We start from the raw sequence: 13,188 nt of genomic DNA on the forward strand, positions 1-13,188 counted from the left end.
CGGGGACTGCCTGTACTCAATAATTGGATTATTTCTTATAGTATCTGCATGCTTTAGACACATGTGAATCATCGAAGTCATATTAAGTCCCTTTAATATGTCATCATCAATTGCATATTGATTTAGCGTCAATGGAAAATAATCAACATCCATTAAGAAAGTTTTAGTTGCTTCTACACAGTGTGTGTATGTGAGAGTGAGATTGAGGGAAATAACTTCCATGGGGAGAAAAATAGTCGTCAATCAACACTCTTGATGTGATTGATGCCTTCGCAAGTGACAGGACTCGAGAGGGTCAGAGAGAATTGTTCTCCTTGACATGGTTTAGGCTCTTAAATATGAATGGGGCACAGAACATTTATCTAGTCTTTTGCCATCTATTTAATCCCTCAGGTAATCTGCAGATTTACATTTTCAAATCCTGAGATGGAGCTCTTCAGTGAAGTGGAGCTGGAACCAGACTTCCTCAACACATGGCCCCAGTCGCTAGAGCAGATCAGTGCCTCACCACCATGTGTGACTGCTGGAGTGACTTCACCACCGCATGTCTCTGGGCCAGGGCCGCTGAAGCTCTCACTGTCTGTGATGCTGCTGCAGCCCAGTCCCTGGCCAAGGCCACCAAAGTGCACACCACCCACAACACAGCTGCAGCTCTGGGTCCAGTGAGGCTGCTGGGGCAAGCGCACACTGCTGCTTTTGCCCTGGGCCTGGCCCCGGACCAGGGCTGCTATAAGAAGTGCTGTCTGCCACACAGCCTGCCCTGGAGCAGTTCAGTAGCCACTGCGTGGCTCTGTTTCCGTGGTGGGTGGGTTTCAACCTTAGAGGGAACAGTGCCCTCAACTCTCCACACTGCAACTCTCTCTGGGTATGTCTACACTAGCTCCTGGCAACCAAAATTGCAAATGAAGCACAGGATTTAAATATCCCACGCTTCATTAGCATGTTCCCAGGAGGTCGCCATTTTGGAAACCGACTAGTCCAGAATAACTACCTGCATCTACATGCAGCAGTGAAACAGGAGTTCAAAGTAAACCCCTAACTCAAATTAGCTGTTACTCCTTGTGGAATGTTACTCTCTCATCTGTGAGACTCTCATCCCTAGTCCCACCTCAGAGCCAGCCTTCACACCTCTGCATCCCAACTTTTTGCCTCAGCGCTAAATCCCTTCCCACAATCCAAACCTTTGAGCCTGTCACATAAGCTTCCTTTTTTGTACCAATACAGAAATGGTGTGTCACACATTCCCTCCCTATGATTACCCCTAACAAAACTCATGCTGCACATTTGTGGGAAAAATTCAATGGAACACTTTGTGTAACTGCACCCATGGCATTCCTCGCCAGGCAATCCCTGCTCGGGGTTGGTGGACCAGCTTGCTAAAGGCAGGCCGCCATATCCTTTCCACCTCTATGCTGAATGTGCCTCCTCTTGACTCTCCTCTCCCAGCAGTCTGGGAAAATTTATAGTTCCTGCCAGGAGAACGCCAGCATGGCTGAACATAACCAGGCATGCACACATGCTTTCCTGCCACCATCCTTCCCGAGGTCCTAAAAGGAGGTAGATTTGCCTCCACTGCCTGGGAGCACACACAGCAGGGCTGATGCAGTGAGGCCGTCTCACCCCAGAATGTTATGCCTCTGCCGACCACAGTGCAGGGTGCAAGAACCCCCCTCATTTACCCTTAACAAAACTCATTCTGCACACGTGCGGCAAAAATTCAGTGGAATAATCTGTAACTGTCCTGAGTATGAAAAAACCTTCAGTGACAGTTCAGACCGTTTTAGACTTAGGAGAATCCACACTGAAGAGCAACCCTTCAGTTTCTCCTGTGCCGTAACTGGTACCACACCTTACACAGATGAAGGCTATAACTGGCTATGACTACACCACACATTTATTTTGGAATAAGCTGTTCTTGAATAGTGATTCCAAAATAGCTTATTTTGAACTAGCACATCTACACTGCAGGGAAACCTCAGAATAGTCAGAGGCAGGCTCCCCAGTGTAGACGAGCTACCTCGATTTAGAGCCTCAGAAAGAATAACTTAGAATGGCCCTGGGGAGGGACTAGTTCAAATTAGCAGCAGTGGTGCATCTACACAGGCCTTATTTTGAAATAGCTAATTTGGAATAGGCGTTATTCTTCGTAGAACGAGGTTTGCAGAAGTCGGAATAAGCCGTCTGTTACTTCAGAATTGTTTCAAAATAACGGAATTGCTGTGTAGACTCTTGCATTGCTGATGTTCCCATAGGGTTGCCTAGCTGAGTTGGTTAGAGCATGGTGTTAATAACATCAAGGTTGTGGATTCAAGCCCTGTGCTGACCACAGGGTTGCTTGATTTGTTGACTTGCCCTGATTTTGCCTCCTGCTATGGCCAGGGAAGCAGCAAAAGGCTGAGGGGTTTGCAGGACTCAGGCCAGAGAAATGTTAGGAGGAGAGTCTCAGTTGTCCTTGTCTGGAACTCTCCGTCAGGGCCTCGGATGCACAAGCCCTCGATGGTCCTGCTGGATGGCAGCAGTGTGCTGCTGAAGGGCCCTTGCGAGCTGCTCAGCCTCTGGCCCACACCCTGGCAGGAATGACTCCCCCTTGTGCTCACAACTACTCTGGAGGACACTGCAGGCCACCACCACTTGGGGGATGTTCAACTTGCCAATAGGAATAAGAGATCCTCCGGAAAAGGGCTTTTTTCCGGAGGATCGGGGCCAGTGTAGATGCTCTTTTCCGGCTTTTCTAAAAGCCGGAAAAAAGCGGCGGACATTTTTATTTAAATGCCGCAGGGGATATTTAAATCCCCCGCGAATTTCCCTATTACGACCTGTGAAATTAGCATGCCCCTTTCGGAAAAAGGGCCAGTGTAGATGAGCCCATGGAGAGATGTCAAAATAGACTAAGCCATATTGGCAAAGGCTTCTGCCAAAGCCCAGAATTGAACCAGGGACCTTTAGATCTTCAGTCTAACTCTCGCCCAACTGAGCTACTTCAGGAACTGTCTCAAAGAGTCTGAAGCTGACACTTCTCTCAGGCACGTTTTTCTCCACAGCAGTATACAAGAGAGATGCTGCTGCCAGTGGTCCTGCAAGGCAAGATGAGTTTTGCCTGCCCCCCTCAGTCTGACTTGCACTTGGCCCCATTCCTGCCTCTCTCCCCGGGGTGTCCTAGTGGCTGAAAGGGACTGTAGCTGCCAACGGGGATGGGTGCAGGGCAGTGTTCCCTGTGAGATTTTCCATCCATGGGCGGAGTGAGTTTCATAATGTGTGCCACTAGTGAGGTCGTTTGGGCTTGTGCGGATGTGTGCTACTGTGGTACCCACCAGTTACTCACAAACAGCTTAGCTAAATACAGTTTTATAATTTTATAGAAGAAAAAATATCGAAACAAGGGATAATTAACAAGGTACATGACTTTATGTATTTAATATGAAATCAAATACAAAGACCATTAACACTGCAACACATTCCGTAGCCATTCGGTATCTTACACGGATCTGTTCCTTTGAGGCATAAAACAAAATTGTCCATTTTCTTGATTTAGCAAACAAACTATGATGATTCATATCGCTACATGAAATGAAATAGTTGTTACACTTTATGATGGAACTTAAATATTCTGTTATTTAATGGGCTCAGTTCGGAGTGCTGTTTGTGTACGTTTACATTTGCTCCCTAGTTCGGACTTGGCATTGACAAATCAAGATCACCTCATTAGCCCCGCCCCTGACTTCTTCCTGTGAGTCACTTTCTCCTTGACTACTGCCCACCCAGTGCTGGCCCTATTATGGAACAGGGCTGTGGGCTGATGCAGATGTGTTTGGATAATCTCATGTGACCTTACCTGGGGCCAGCCAGCTAAGGAGGAGGGACATGGCAACGTTTCTCTTTCCTCTGCCGGAGAGGGAGCCAGCTCATTCCCATGAGCCCACATACAGATGGGGCAGGGTCTGGAGAGGTGACACAGCTGAATGGAAGAAACAAGGTGATCAGCGTATCAGCTACCAGCTGAGAATCTCAAGCACAGAGCTGTGTGATGGTCCCATAATATAAGGGGAAGGGATCAGAAGCTTGAATCTCACAAGCTGAGTTCAAATCTCAGTGGGACCTGCTGGGGAATTGTTGGTTTGTGTAAATCCTTGAATATTGATCTTCTTGCCCCTCTGGCTCAATTGTACTTTGTGCTTCTTCACTTTCTCAATGTAAGGACTTTGGAGAAATTCTCAAACATCTGCTCCAGTGATGCAATGGGTCAGTGCACAGTATTTATAAAGCGGTGCGTATAGGAGACATACTGAGGTTGTGAATTCAAACCTCCCCTGGAGCAGTGGTTTTCAGTCCCTACTGGGCTGCCCCTTTCCACTGATTGCTGTGGGAGCTGGGATTCCAGCTCAGAGGAGTCTGTCAGTCAAAATTCCCCCTTCACATATTATTGCCTCATCAGACTAAATGGTGGGTGGCCAGGATGTAAGGCCAAGTGGTTTCCAGGGTCTTGTTGCCCATCTTCTCCTCTTCCCAGTCATCAGTAGCAGCTGCTGTCCCTTTCAGCCACTGGGTCAGCTCTGGCAGGAAGGCAGGAAATGGGACAAGCTGAGGGAAGCAGGAAAATTCTGATCTCTGCATCTCCCCATGTGAGGATTTGTCTACACGTCATTCCTCTTTCATGAGAGAAATGCAAATTCAGCTGAGTGACATTGCAAATTAAGTGGGGATTTGCATAATCATCTCTGGCTGCTATTTTGAAATATGCTAGTTTGAAATAACAGGCGCTGTCTAGACACAGTTCTTTCAAGAGAAAACCCTTCTTTTAAAATCCCCCTTACTCCTTATAAAATGATGTTTAAGGGTTATTTCTGACGAAGGGTTTTCTCCCGCAATAAGCGTATCTCAACAGTGTTTTTTATTTCAAAATAAAGTATTTTGAAATAGCACCGGTCTGTGAATATGCAAATGAAGTGCAGGATATTTAAATCCCAGCTTCATTTACAATTTTGAGTGTCTATATTTGCATCCCTCATAGGTTCTCTGGGCACTGACACCCCCAGGGAATCACAAAGGTACTTGGCGCTGGCTCTCCAGTCCCAGCAATTGCAGTCAGAGCCCTGCCTTGCCAGTGCCAGCCACAGCAGCCTCTGCACCAGCTCCAGGCTTGTGGTTTCCTTCTTCTCAAAACTCCTCCCCAATCAGCCTTTTCCTGAACCAGCAGTTCCATGGGTGGCCAGGGGAGGCCTTTTCTGTGTCCCAGAAGGGGACAGGAAAACTTGAGTAAAGGCTATAGCAAGGCACCACAGGGATTTAAACCTAGGATCTCTTGCTTACAAGGCAAGGGTTTTAACCAGCTAAACCATGGTGCCCTTCTTGGCTGCAGCCCCAATATAGCGCTTTTCCAGGATAACTTTTGTATCTGGGAAAAACTCTGGAACAGGTCAACTTTTTAGATCTATTTCCAAAAAAGTGGGCGTGTTCTTTTGGAAGCCCTGTATTCCTCATTTTATTAGGAATAAGGACTCTTCTGAAAGAGGAGGTTTTCTCCACATTTGGGCTTGTGTAGATGGGCCAAATGTCAGAAAAGCCTCTTCTGAAAAAAAAAGTGTCTCCAAAACTGTTCTAATTTATCGTCCCAGACAACACATTTGAATTCCAAAGTGCAGCCATTCCCCACTAGCCTTGAAGGAGTCTCAAGCCGTGTGCAGCCCAAGAAATGTGGTTAGCAACGCATACCCACAATCTTTTTGTCAATTGCAGAGCAGCCTAAGGGTCACTCACCAAGAACGCACTCCCCGGTGCAGGGAAAACCCGTGCATGCTTGTCCTGACTCCAACCCCCCCACCCCGTGCTGGGAAGCCCCGTGCGCGCACGCCTACCCCGGGACCAACCACCCTGCGCACACCGGGAAACCCCCTGCGTGTCTCCCGCGGGGCTGACTCATCCCTCCTGTGCGGTGCAGGGAGCCGATGCTCCCTCCCGCAGTACACCCGGCAGAGCAGCTAACACACTTCTGGAATCACCGGAAGTGGCGCTAATCTGCAGGACTTCTGTCCATCCCCGGGAAGCCGACACTACCTCCATTTTCACTTGAGGTAAGTATTGGGGCTTCTCAGGGGTGGGAGGGAAATGGGGGTGGAGCAGACAGGACGCCTCACGGGCGATTGGTCGAGGCCTCGCAATCGACCAGTAGATCGCGATCCACCTTTTGGTGACCACAGAACCAGACAGAGTGTGCTTGTATGTGTGTGAGAGTGCATGAGTGTGATGTGTCATATGCATATGATAAACATTGATTAATCTATGTATGTTCAATAAATGTGGCATGTTGCCTTATCCCTCTGAAAAAAATCCCGGGTGCTTTTTTTAAGCATAACACAACCACAGTTAAGTTGCAGCCCTTGGCATGTGCTGTGGGAATCATTGTGCCTCCTGTGTGAGCAGAACAGAGGATTGGGGGCGGAGGGGATTCGTATATTTTGGGAAAAGGTACTGAGTCCTGGCTCCCAGCCAGGTGCCTTGGCCCCTGCACAAAGTGCATGGTGGGAATAAGAGTTGGGGAAGCAGGAAAGGGGCCGGCCCCGCAAGCAGGTGGGAGTGAATCCTGCTACCTCTCATGCGCAGGGGCAGCACTTTTCCAGGGGAGCTAATTCTGCCCCACCTGCAACCTGTCTCCAGTGCTCCTGCCACTGTCTGGCCCAGGAGGGCTGGTGTCCTCCAGCAGCTCTCTGCCCCAGCATGGCTGGCTTTTGGGAAGAGTAAGTAGGAAATGGGGCTACTGGACCCACTTAGCCCCCTGGCTGGCTCTGCCAGTAAGGAGTAGAATGGGGCTTGCCCCCACCACTGGAGAATGTGGGCATTGATCCCCCTACCTATCACATGCGAAGTGAGCATGCTACCAATTGAGCTAATTCCCCTGCTATGGTAGAGCCACCCTTCTTGGAGGCTCTTCCCTTCTCCACAGGGATGTCGGCCTTCTAGGTCAGTTAGTCGTGGGAAAGGAGAAGGCTCCAAAAAGGCCTCAAGGGCAGATCTCAAGGAGACTCCCTGCAGCAAAGCCATGGGGGGGCTCTGAAATGGCCCCTGCCCTGCAGCCTGTCGCACCTGGCTATTGTCATGGACTCTCTGTGAGGTCATTACCTCCCAACCTCCATTAGCCAATAAGCTGAGGGGCTGCAAAAGGCCCTTGTGATGTCACTGCCACACTCACCCCTGCCCTCCAGGGCTAATGCCCTGCCCCAGGCAGCCCCTTTGCATGGCTGAGCTGCTTCCAGGGGTGAAAGTGACACATTTCTTACAGGGACTGTTCTATTGGGCACCGCCCTTTGGGCGGGGGGAGGCTCAAGGCAGGAAGTTGGGGGAGGGGTTGTGATAGGACAGTACCTGTAAGAAATTAAAATGTGGAGTGTGAGTAACTCAGAGCGACTCAGGGCAGGGATTTTGGGCATGTGTGAGAGTGAGGGGGGGCTCAGGGCAGGGGTGAGGATGTGGGAGGGTAGAGAAGTCAGGGCACAGGACTAGGAATATGGGGGAGGCTTGGGGCTGGGACTGTACGTGTGTGTTGAGGGGATCAATGAGACTAGAATCTCAGCTCCCTCTGCTCTGGGCTCTCTGGGGCCCTTTAACACACAAGGGCTTTCTCTGCAGCACGCTGGGGAGAGAAACCCCTGAGCCAGTGATATGGACTGACCTGGGTGCAGGCCAATGAGGGGGGCTTCAGTGAAGCTATATGTGAATGGATCTGATGGGGCGCCTGATGGCAGATGTAAGGGGCATGCGGCATCCATTAGAGCTGTCATCAGGTGTCTTGTGCCCAGCTCCCACAGCCCCAGCCTGCCTGCATCCCTGCACCACAGGCCAGCAATGCCCTCCTCCCACAACCGCGCGTCCCCACAAGGGGCCGGCCCTGCTGCTGGGAACTGTCTGGACTCAAGCCTACCCCAGTGTCACCCTAAGGATTGCCTGGTCTGTAAAAGGTGCCCTGAAAATGGTCACCAACAGGTCGATCTACTGGTTGATCGCAAGGCCTTGACCAGTCGCTCGTGAGGCTTCCTGTCTGCCCCGTCCCCATTTCCCTCCCACCCCAGAAAAGCCTCACTACTTACCTCAAGTGAAAATGGAGGTAGCGTCAGCTTCCCGGGGATGGACAGAAGTCCCGCAGCTTAGCGCCACTTCCGTCGATTCCAGAAGTGCGCTAGCAGGGTGTACTGTGGGAGGGAGCATCAGCTCCCTGCACCACACAGGAGGGGTGAGTCAGCCCCGCAGGAGGCGCGCAGGGCGGTTGGCCCCGGGCCAGGCATTCACACGGGGCTTCCCTGCGTGGGTCGGGGGTTGGCACTGGGACACAGCAGACAGAAACAGATCCAAACCAGACTATCACACAGACAAACAATAGGAAAGTGAGGACAAGAATCAGAGAATGCCCATTGCACAAACACAACTACTGGTAAGCAGTCTTATGCCAGACAAAATGCTGTTAAGTTTTCTCCATACACCTTGAGATCTGCTTCTTGCCTGATGACAGTGGGCGCCACTAAGATAAAACACTCCCCCCCCTCTTGTGTTATTTAGCTGGAATATGAGCATGTAACTCCAGGCTTTACAGCTAATTGCTGCTGCTCTTCCATCTAGCTGCAGAAGAAGGCTTCAGTTTAGACCTACTGAATACCTAAAGGCCTTTCAACAGGGTTACAGAGAAACTACAGTGCTCCATAAGACCTTTCCAGACCAAAGATAGCAGGATCCACAAGCACAGACAAATGGAGGTAAACACAACAGCAAAGGGACTTGAACCCTCAACCTTTTGATCTGTAGTCAGACACCTTATCCATTAAGCCACACACTCTTGGGTTCTTTAGGATTGGACTTCTTGAAATGTGTAAGTAGGGAGTAGTCTCCCTAGTCCATCAGGTTTTATTATTTTCCTTGTTTGGGGATTTAGAAATCACGTTTGAGCTGGTGAATTATTCTTATTGTGTGTAACTAAGGATTGCAGCCCAGGAATTTTTCCTGAGTCTATGTTACTTCATGGCTCTCTACCACCTAGGTTATCTCCATACTACATCTCTCTTCTGCAAAAGTTCATACAAATGAAGTACTGAATAGCATATTGCCATGCTCATTTGCAGAATTAATTGGGGTCTGTTTTTGCACAAGAGGCTTTTGCACAAGAGGATCTGTGTAGACTGGGGCTCTTCCTGCTTCCTCTGGCTCCAGGCTGGCCTTGGGCCTCTTTCCTGTTAACCCCATGGGGTCAGGGGAAATGCAGGGAGCCATTTCGGAGTCTGGTTGGGGGCAGTGACCTGTCCATGCCGTGATGGGGGAGGGAAGAGTGTCACACGGCTTTTACTAGAGCTGGTATTTAAATAAAAACAAAAAATAAACAAGCAGCTGGGATGGGGCAGCTGGAAGGAGCCAGGAGAGCAGAGGCAGCCTGAGAGCTGAGAGTCACAGGTGCCCACCAAAAACATCAGCTGTTTGTCCCATGCTGCAAGGGGCAGCACTCAGGGCTTTGAACTTTGCAACTTGAGTTGAACTGTCAGTGGGATTTTCCTAGGCTGGTTGTTGCAAAACCCTCCTGCTTTAGGTTTCTTGTCCTCTGGCTGGTGAGAAGAGATTTTTGTGCCTTCTGGATGTCTGGTGCCCACTGGCATTTGGTCTCTCATCTGGCTGGCTCAGATGAGCTGGGGCCCTGGAACCTACCAGACTGGCTAGAGATGCAGGGGGCTGAGGTTGTGGTTCTTGCTGCTTCCCCTGATGCCCTCAGGTCTGTTCCCAGCAGCTGCCAGGCTCTGCCTATTGCCCCCTGGCCTCTGCTAACCCATCCATTGGGCATGGAGCTATTGCCTTGGGATCTGTCTGGGAGAGCGAGCAGCACAAGTGAGGGTCTGGCCCAAGATTCACTCAATCCATTTTTTTTTGTGGATCTGCCCCTCCTGTAACCCTAGAGAAATTGAAACAAAAAAAGACACAGGAGAAGAACCCAACTATTTTACTTTTGCTGTGACATGAATGGATCTAGCTCAGGGGTCCTTCTGCATGTGAAGCACCCCTGTGCTCCTGGGTTCTTCTGCCCCTCGCCTGTGATACCATCCACCTGGGGGAGCACTTGCTCTGACACTTGTAGATGGGCCAACATGGACAAACCAGTGGCACTTGGGCACCCTTCAATAGCTCAGCTGGTAGAGCGGCAGACTGTAGTGTGTGCTTAGCAAGTTATCCTTAGGTTGCACTGCAATTGACAAAAAGATTGTGGGTATGAGCTACCAATTGCATATCTTGGGCTGCATCGGCCTTCATTCCCCTCTCAGACTGACGGGGAATGGCTGCACTTTGGAATTCAAAAGTGTTGTCTGGGACCATGGATTAGAACAGTTTTAGAGACACTTTTCTTTTTTCAGAAGAGGCTTTTCTGACATTTGGCCCATCTACATGGGCCCAAATGTGGGGAAAACCTTCTCTTTGGGACGAGCCCTTATTCCTAATAAAATGAGGAATACAGGGCTTCCAAAAGCACATGCCCACTGTTTTGGAAACTGATCTCAAAAAGTTGACCCATTCCATGGACACGGCAGCGTTTTTCACAGATACAAAAGATATCCCGGAAAAGCTCGATAATTGGTATATAGCCAAGAAGGGAATTTGTCTTGGGGGGGAAAGGAACTAGCCAAAAAGGGCACCATAGCTTAGCAGGCTTAAATGCTTTCCTTGTAAGCAGGAACTCCTGGATTCAAATCCCAGTGGTGCCTTGCTGTAGCCTTTGCTTATGTTTTCCTGCGTCCTTCTGGGACACAGAAGAGGCCTCCCCTGGCCACCCATGGAACTGCTGATTGGGGAGGGATGTTGGAAAGAAAGAAACCACAAGCCTAGAGCCGGTGCAGAGGCTGCTGTGACTGGCACTGGCAAGGCAGGGCTCTGACTGCAATTGCTGGGACAGGAGAGCCAGCGCCACACACCCTTGTGATTCACTGGGGTTCTCAGCGCCCCGAGATCCTGCCAAGGATGCAAATGTAGACACATGAAATTGTAAATGAAACTGGGATTTAAATATCCTGCACTTCATTTGCATATTCACACTCCAGTGCTATTTGAAAATACTTTATTTTGAAAATATAGTGTTAAATACGAAATAAACGTATCTCAACAGCGTTTTGTATTTCAAAATAAAGTATTTCAAAATAGCACCAGCCTACGCTTATTTTGGGAGAAAACCCTTCCTCAGACATAACCCTTAAACCACATTTTATAAGGAGTAAGGGTGATTTTGAAAGGGTTTTCTTTCAAAATAATTGCGTCTAGACAGCGTCTGTTCTTTCAAAATAGGGTACTTCAAAATAACGGTCAGACGTGATTATGCAAATCCCTGCTTCATTTGCAATTTAATTCAGCTGAATTTGCATTTCTCTCTCAAAAGAGGAATGACGTGTAGAGAAACCCTCACGCAAGGGAGATGCAGAGATCAGAATTTTCCTGCCTCCCTCAGCTTGTCTGGTTCCTTTGCCCCATTTCCTGCCTCCCTGCCTGAGCTGACCCAATGGCTGAAAGGGACAGCAGCTGCTGATGGGTAGGGGGTTGGGGGAGAAGATGGGCAAGACGACCCTGGAAGCAAGAAGGACCAAGGTCCAACTCTTTCTGTGTCACTTGGCCTTAGATTCTGGCCACCCAGCATTCACTCTGAGGCCATAATCTGTGAAGGGGGAATTTTGACTGAGTCTCCTCTGAGCTGGAATCCCAGCTCCCACAGGGTTCACTGGAAGAGGACTTCCCAGTAGGGACTAAAAACCACTGCTCTGGGTGAGGTTTGAAGTCACAACCTCAGCATGTCTCCTATTCGCACTGCTTTATAAATACTGTGCACTGACCCATTGCGCCACTGGAGCAGATGTTTGAGAGTTTCCTCCAAAGTCCTTACATTGAGAAAGTGAAGAAGAACAAAGTAGAACTGAGTGAGAGAGGCAAGAAGATCAATATTCAAGGATTTACACAAACCAACCTTTCTCCAGTGGGACCCACTGAGAATTGAACTCAGCTTGTAGGATTCAGACTCCTGAACCCTGCCCCTTACTCTATGGGACCATCACACTGTGCTGTGCTTGAGGTTTTCAGCTGGTAGTTGATACTCTACTGCGCTTGCTTTTTCCATTCAGCTGCTTCACCTCTCCAGACCCTGCTCCATTTGTATGCAGCCTCATGGGAATGAGCTGGCTCCCTCTCTGCGGAAGGAGAAACATTGCCCTGTCCCTCCTACTTAGCTAGCTGGCCCCAGATAAGGTCACATGAGATTATCCAAATACATCTCCATAGCCACTGTTCCATATCTAGGGCCAGCAGTGGATGGGCATTAGTCAAAGAGGCAACAACTCACAGGAAGAAGTCAGGGACAGGGCTAATCAGATGAACTTGATTTGTCCTTGCCAAGCTGTGGCCATAGCTAGCAAGGGAAGGATCAAACACAGGAGTAAGGAGTAACACCATCTCAGCAAATGTGTTCCTTCCTTTTGTTGTCATATACTAAAGTCTGGGATTGAACCAGGGACCTTTAGATCTTCAGCATAATGCTCTCCTAAGTGAGCTACTTTGGCTGCTGGATAGGGACCCCTCTGGCCTCTAATTCTCTATCTGGGATGTTGGGCAGCTGAGCTGCACAAAATGGACATTGTCATTCCCTGCCCAGGAAGGCAAGACTGGCCTTTCCACAGCACCCCTCCCTCACAGTGCAGAACCAAGCCCTCCCTCTAAGCCAGGCCTAAGCAGTATAGGCCAGTGGGCTGTATCCAGCCCATCAAGCCACCATCAAGCCACCAGATCTGGCCTGCCAATGCAGCAAGAAGCCTCAGACAAGATTCCCTGCTTCCCCTGCCCGCCACACACAGCTGAGAGAAGAGGCTGCAGGGCCCTTTGTTTTTCACAGCTGTAAAAGAAAAGGCTTCATGTCTGGTCCCCACTTGCAGTCAATGGGAGCTGCCTGCTTGAAGCCCTGGCACATCCCAGAAAGCTCTTATTCACCCAGGCATACAACCTGCACCACCCACGCAGGGAAGGAGCTACCTGAGAATTGTGCTTGGCAGGTCTCCCAGTGAGAGCCTGCCGCTGGCACCCTAGCCTCTCCCTTCCTTCAACCCACTGGCACTTCCTATGATAGGAAGGACAAAAGCCAGGCAGGTTTCATGACAAGGCTGGTTTCCCTGAATAGGAATCAAACCCAGGCCACAGCAG

Source organism: Pelodiscus sinensis, chromosome 31 (assembly GCF_049634645.1).
Source record: "Pelodiscus sinensis isolate JC-2024 chromosome 31, ASM4963464v1, whole genome shotgun sequence".
In the NCBI taxonomy this organism is placed as follows: domain Eukaryota; kingdom Metazoa; phylum Chordata; order Testudines; family Trionychidae; genus Pelodiscus; species Pelodiscus sinensis.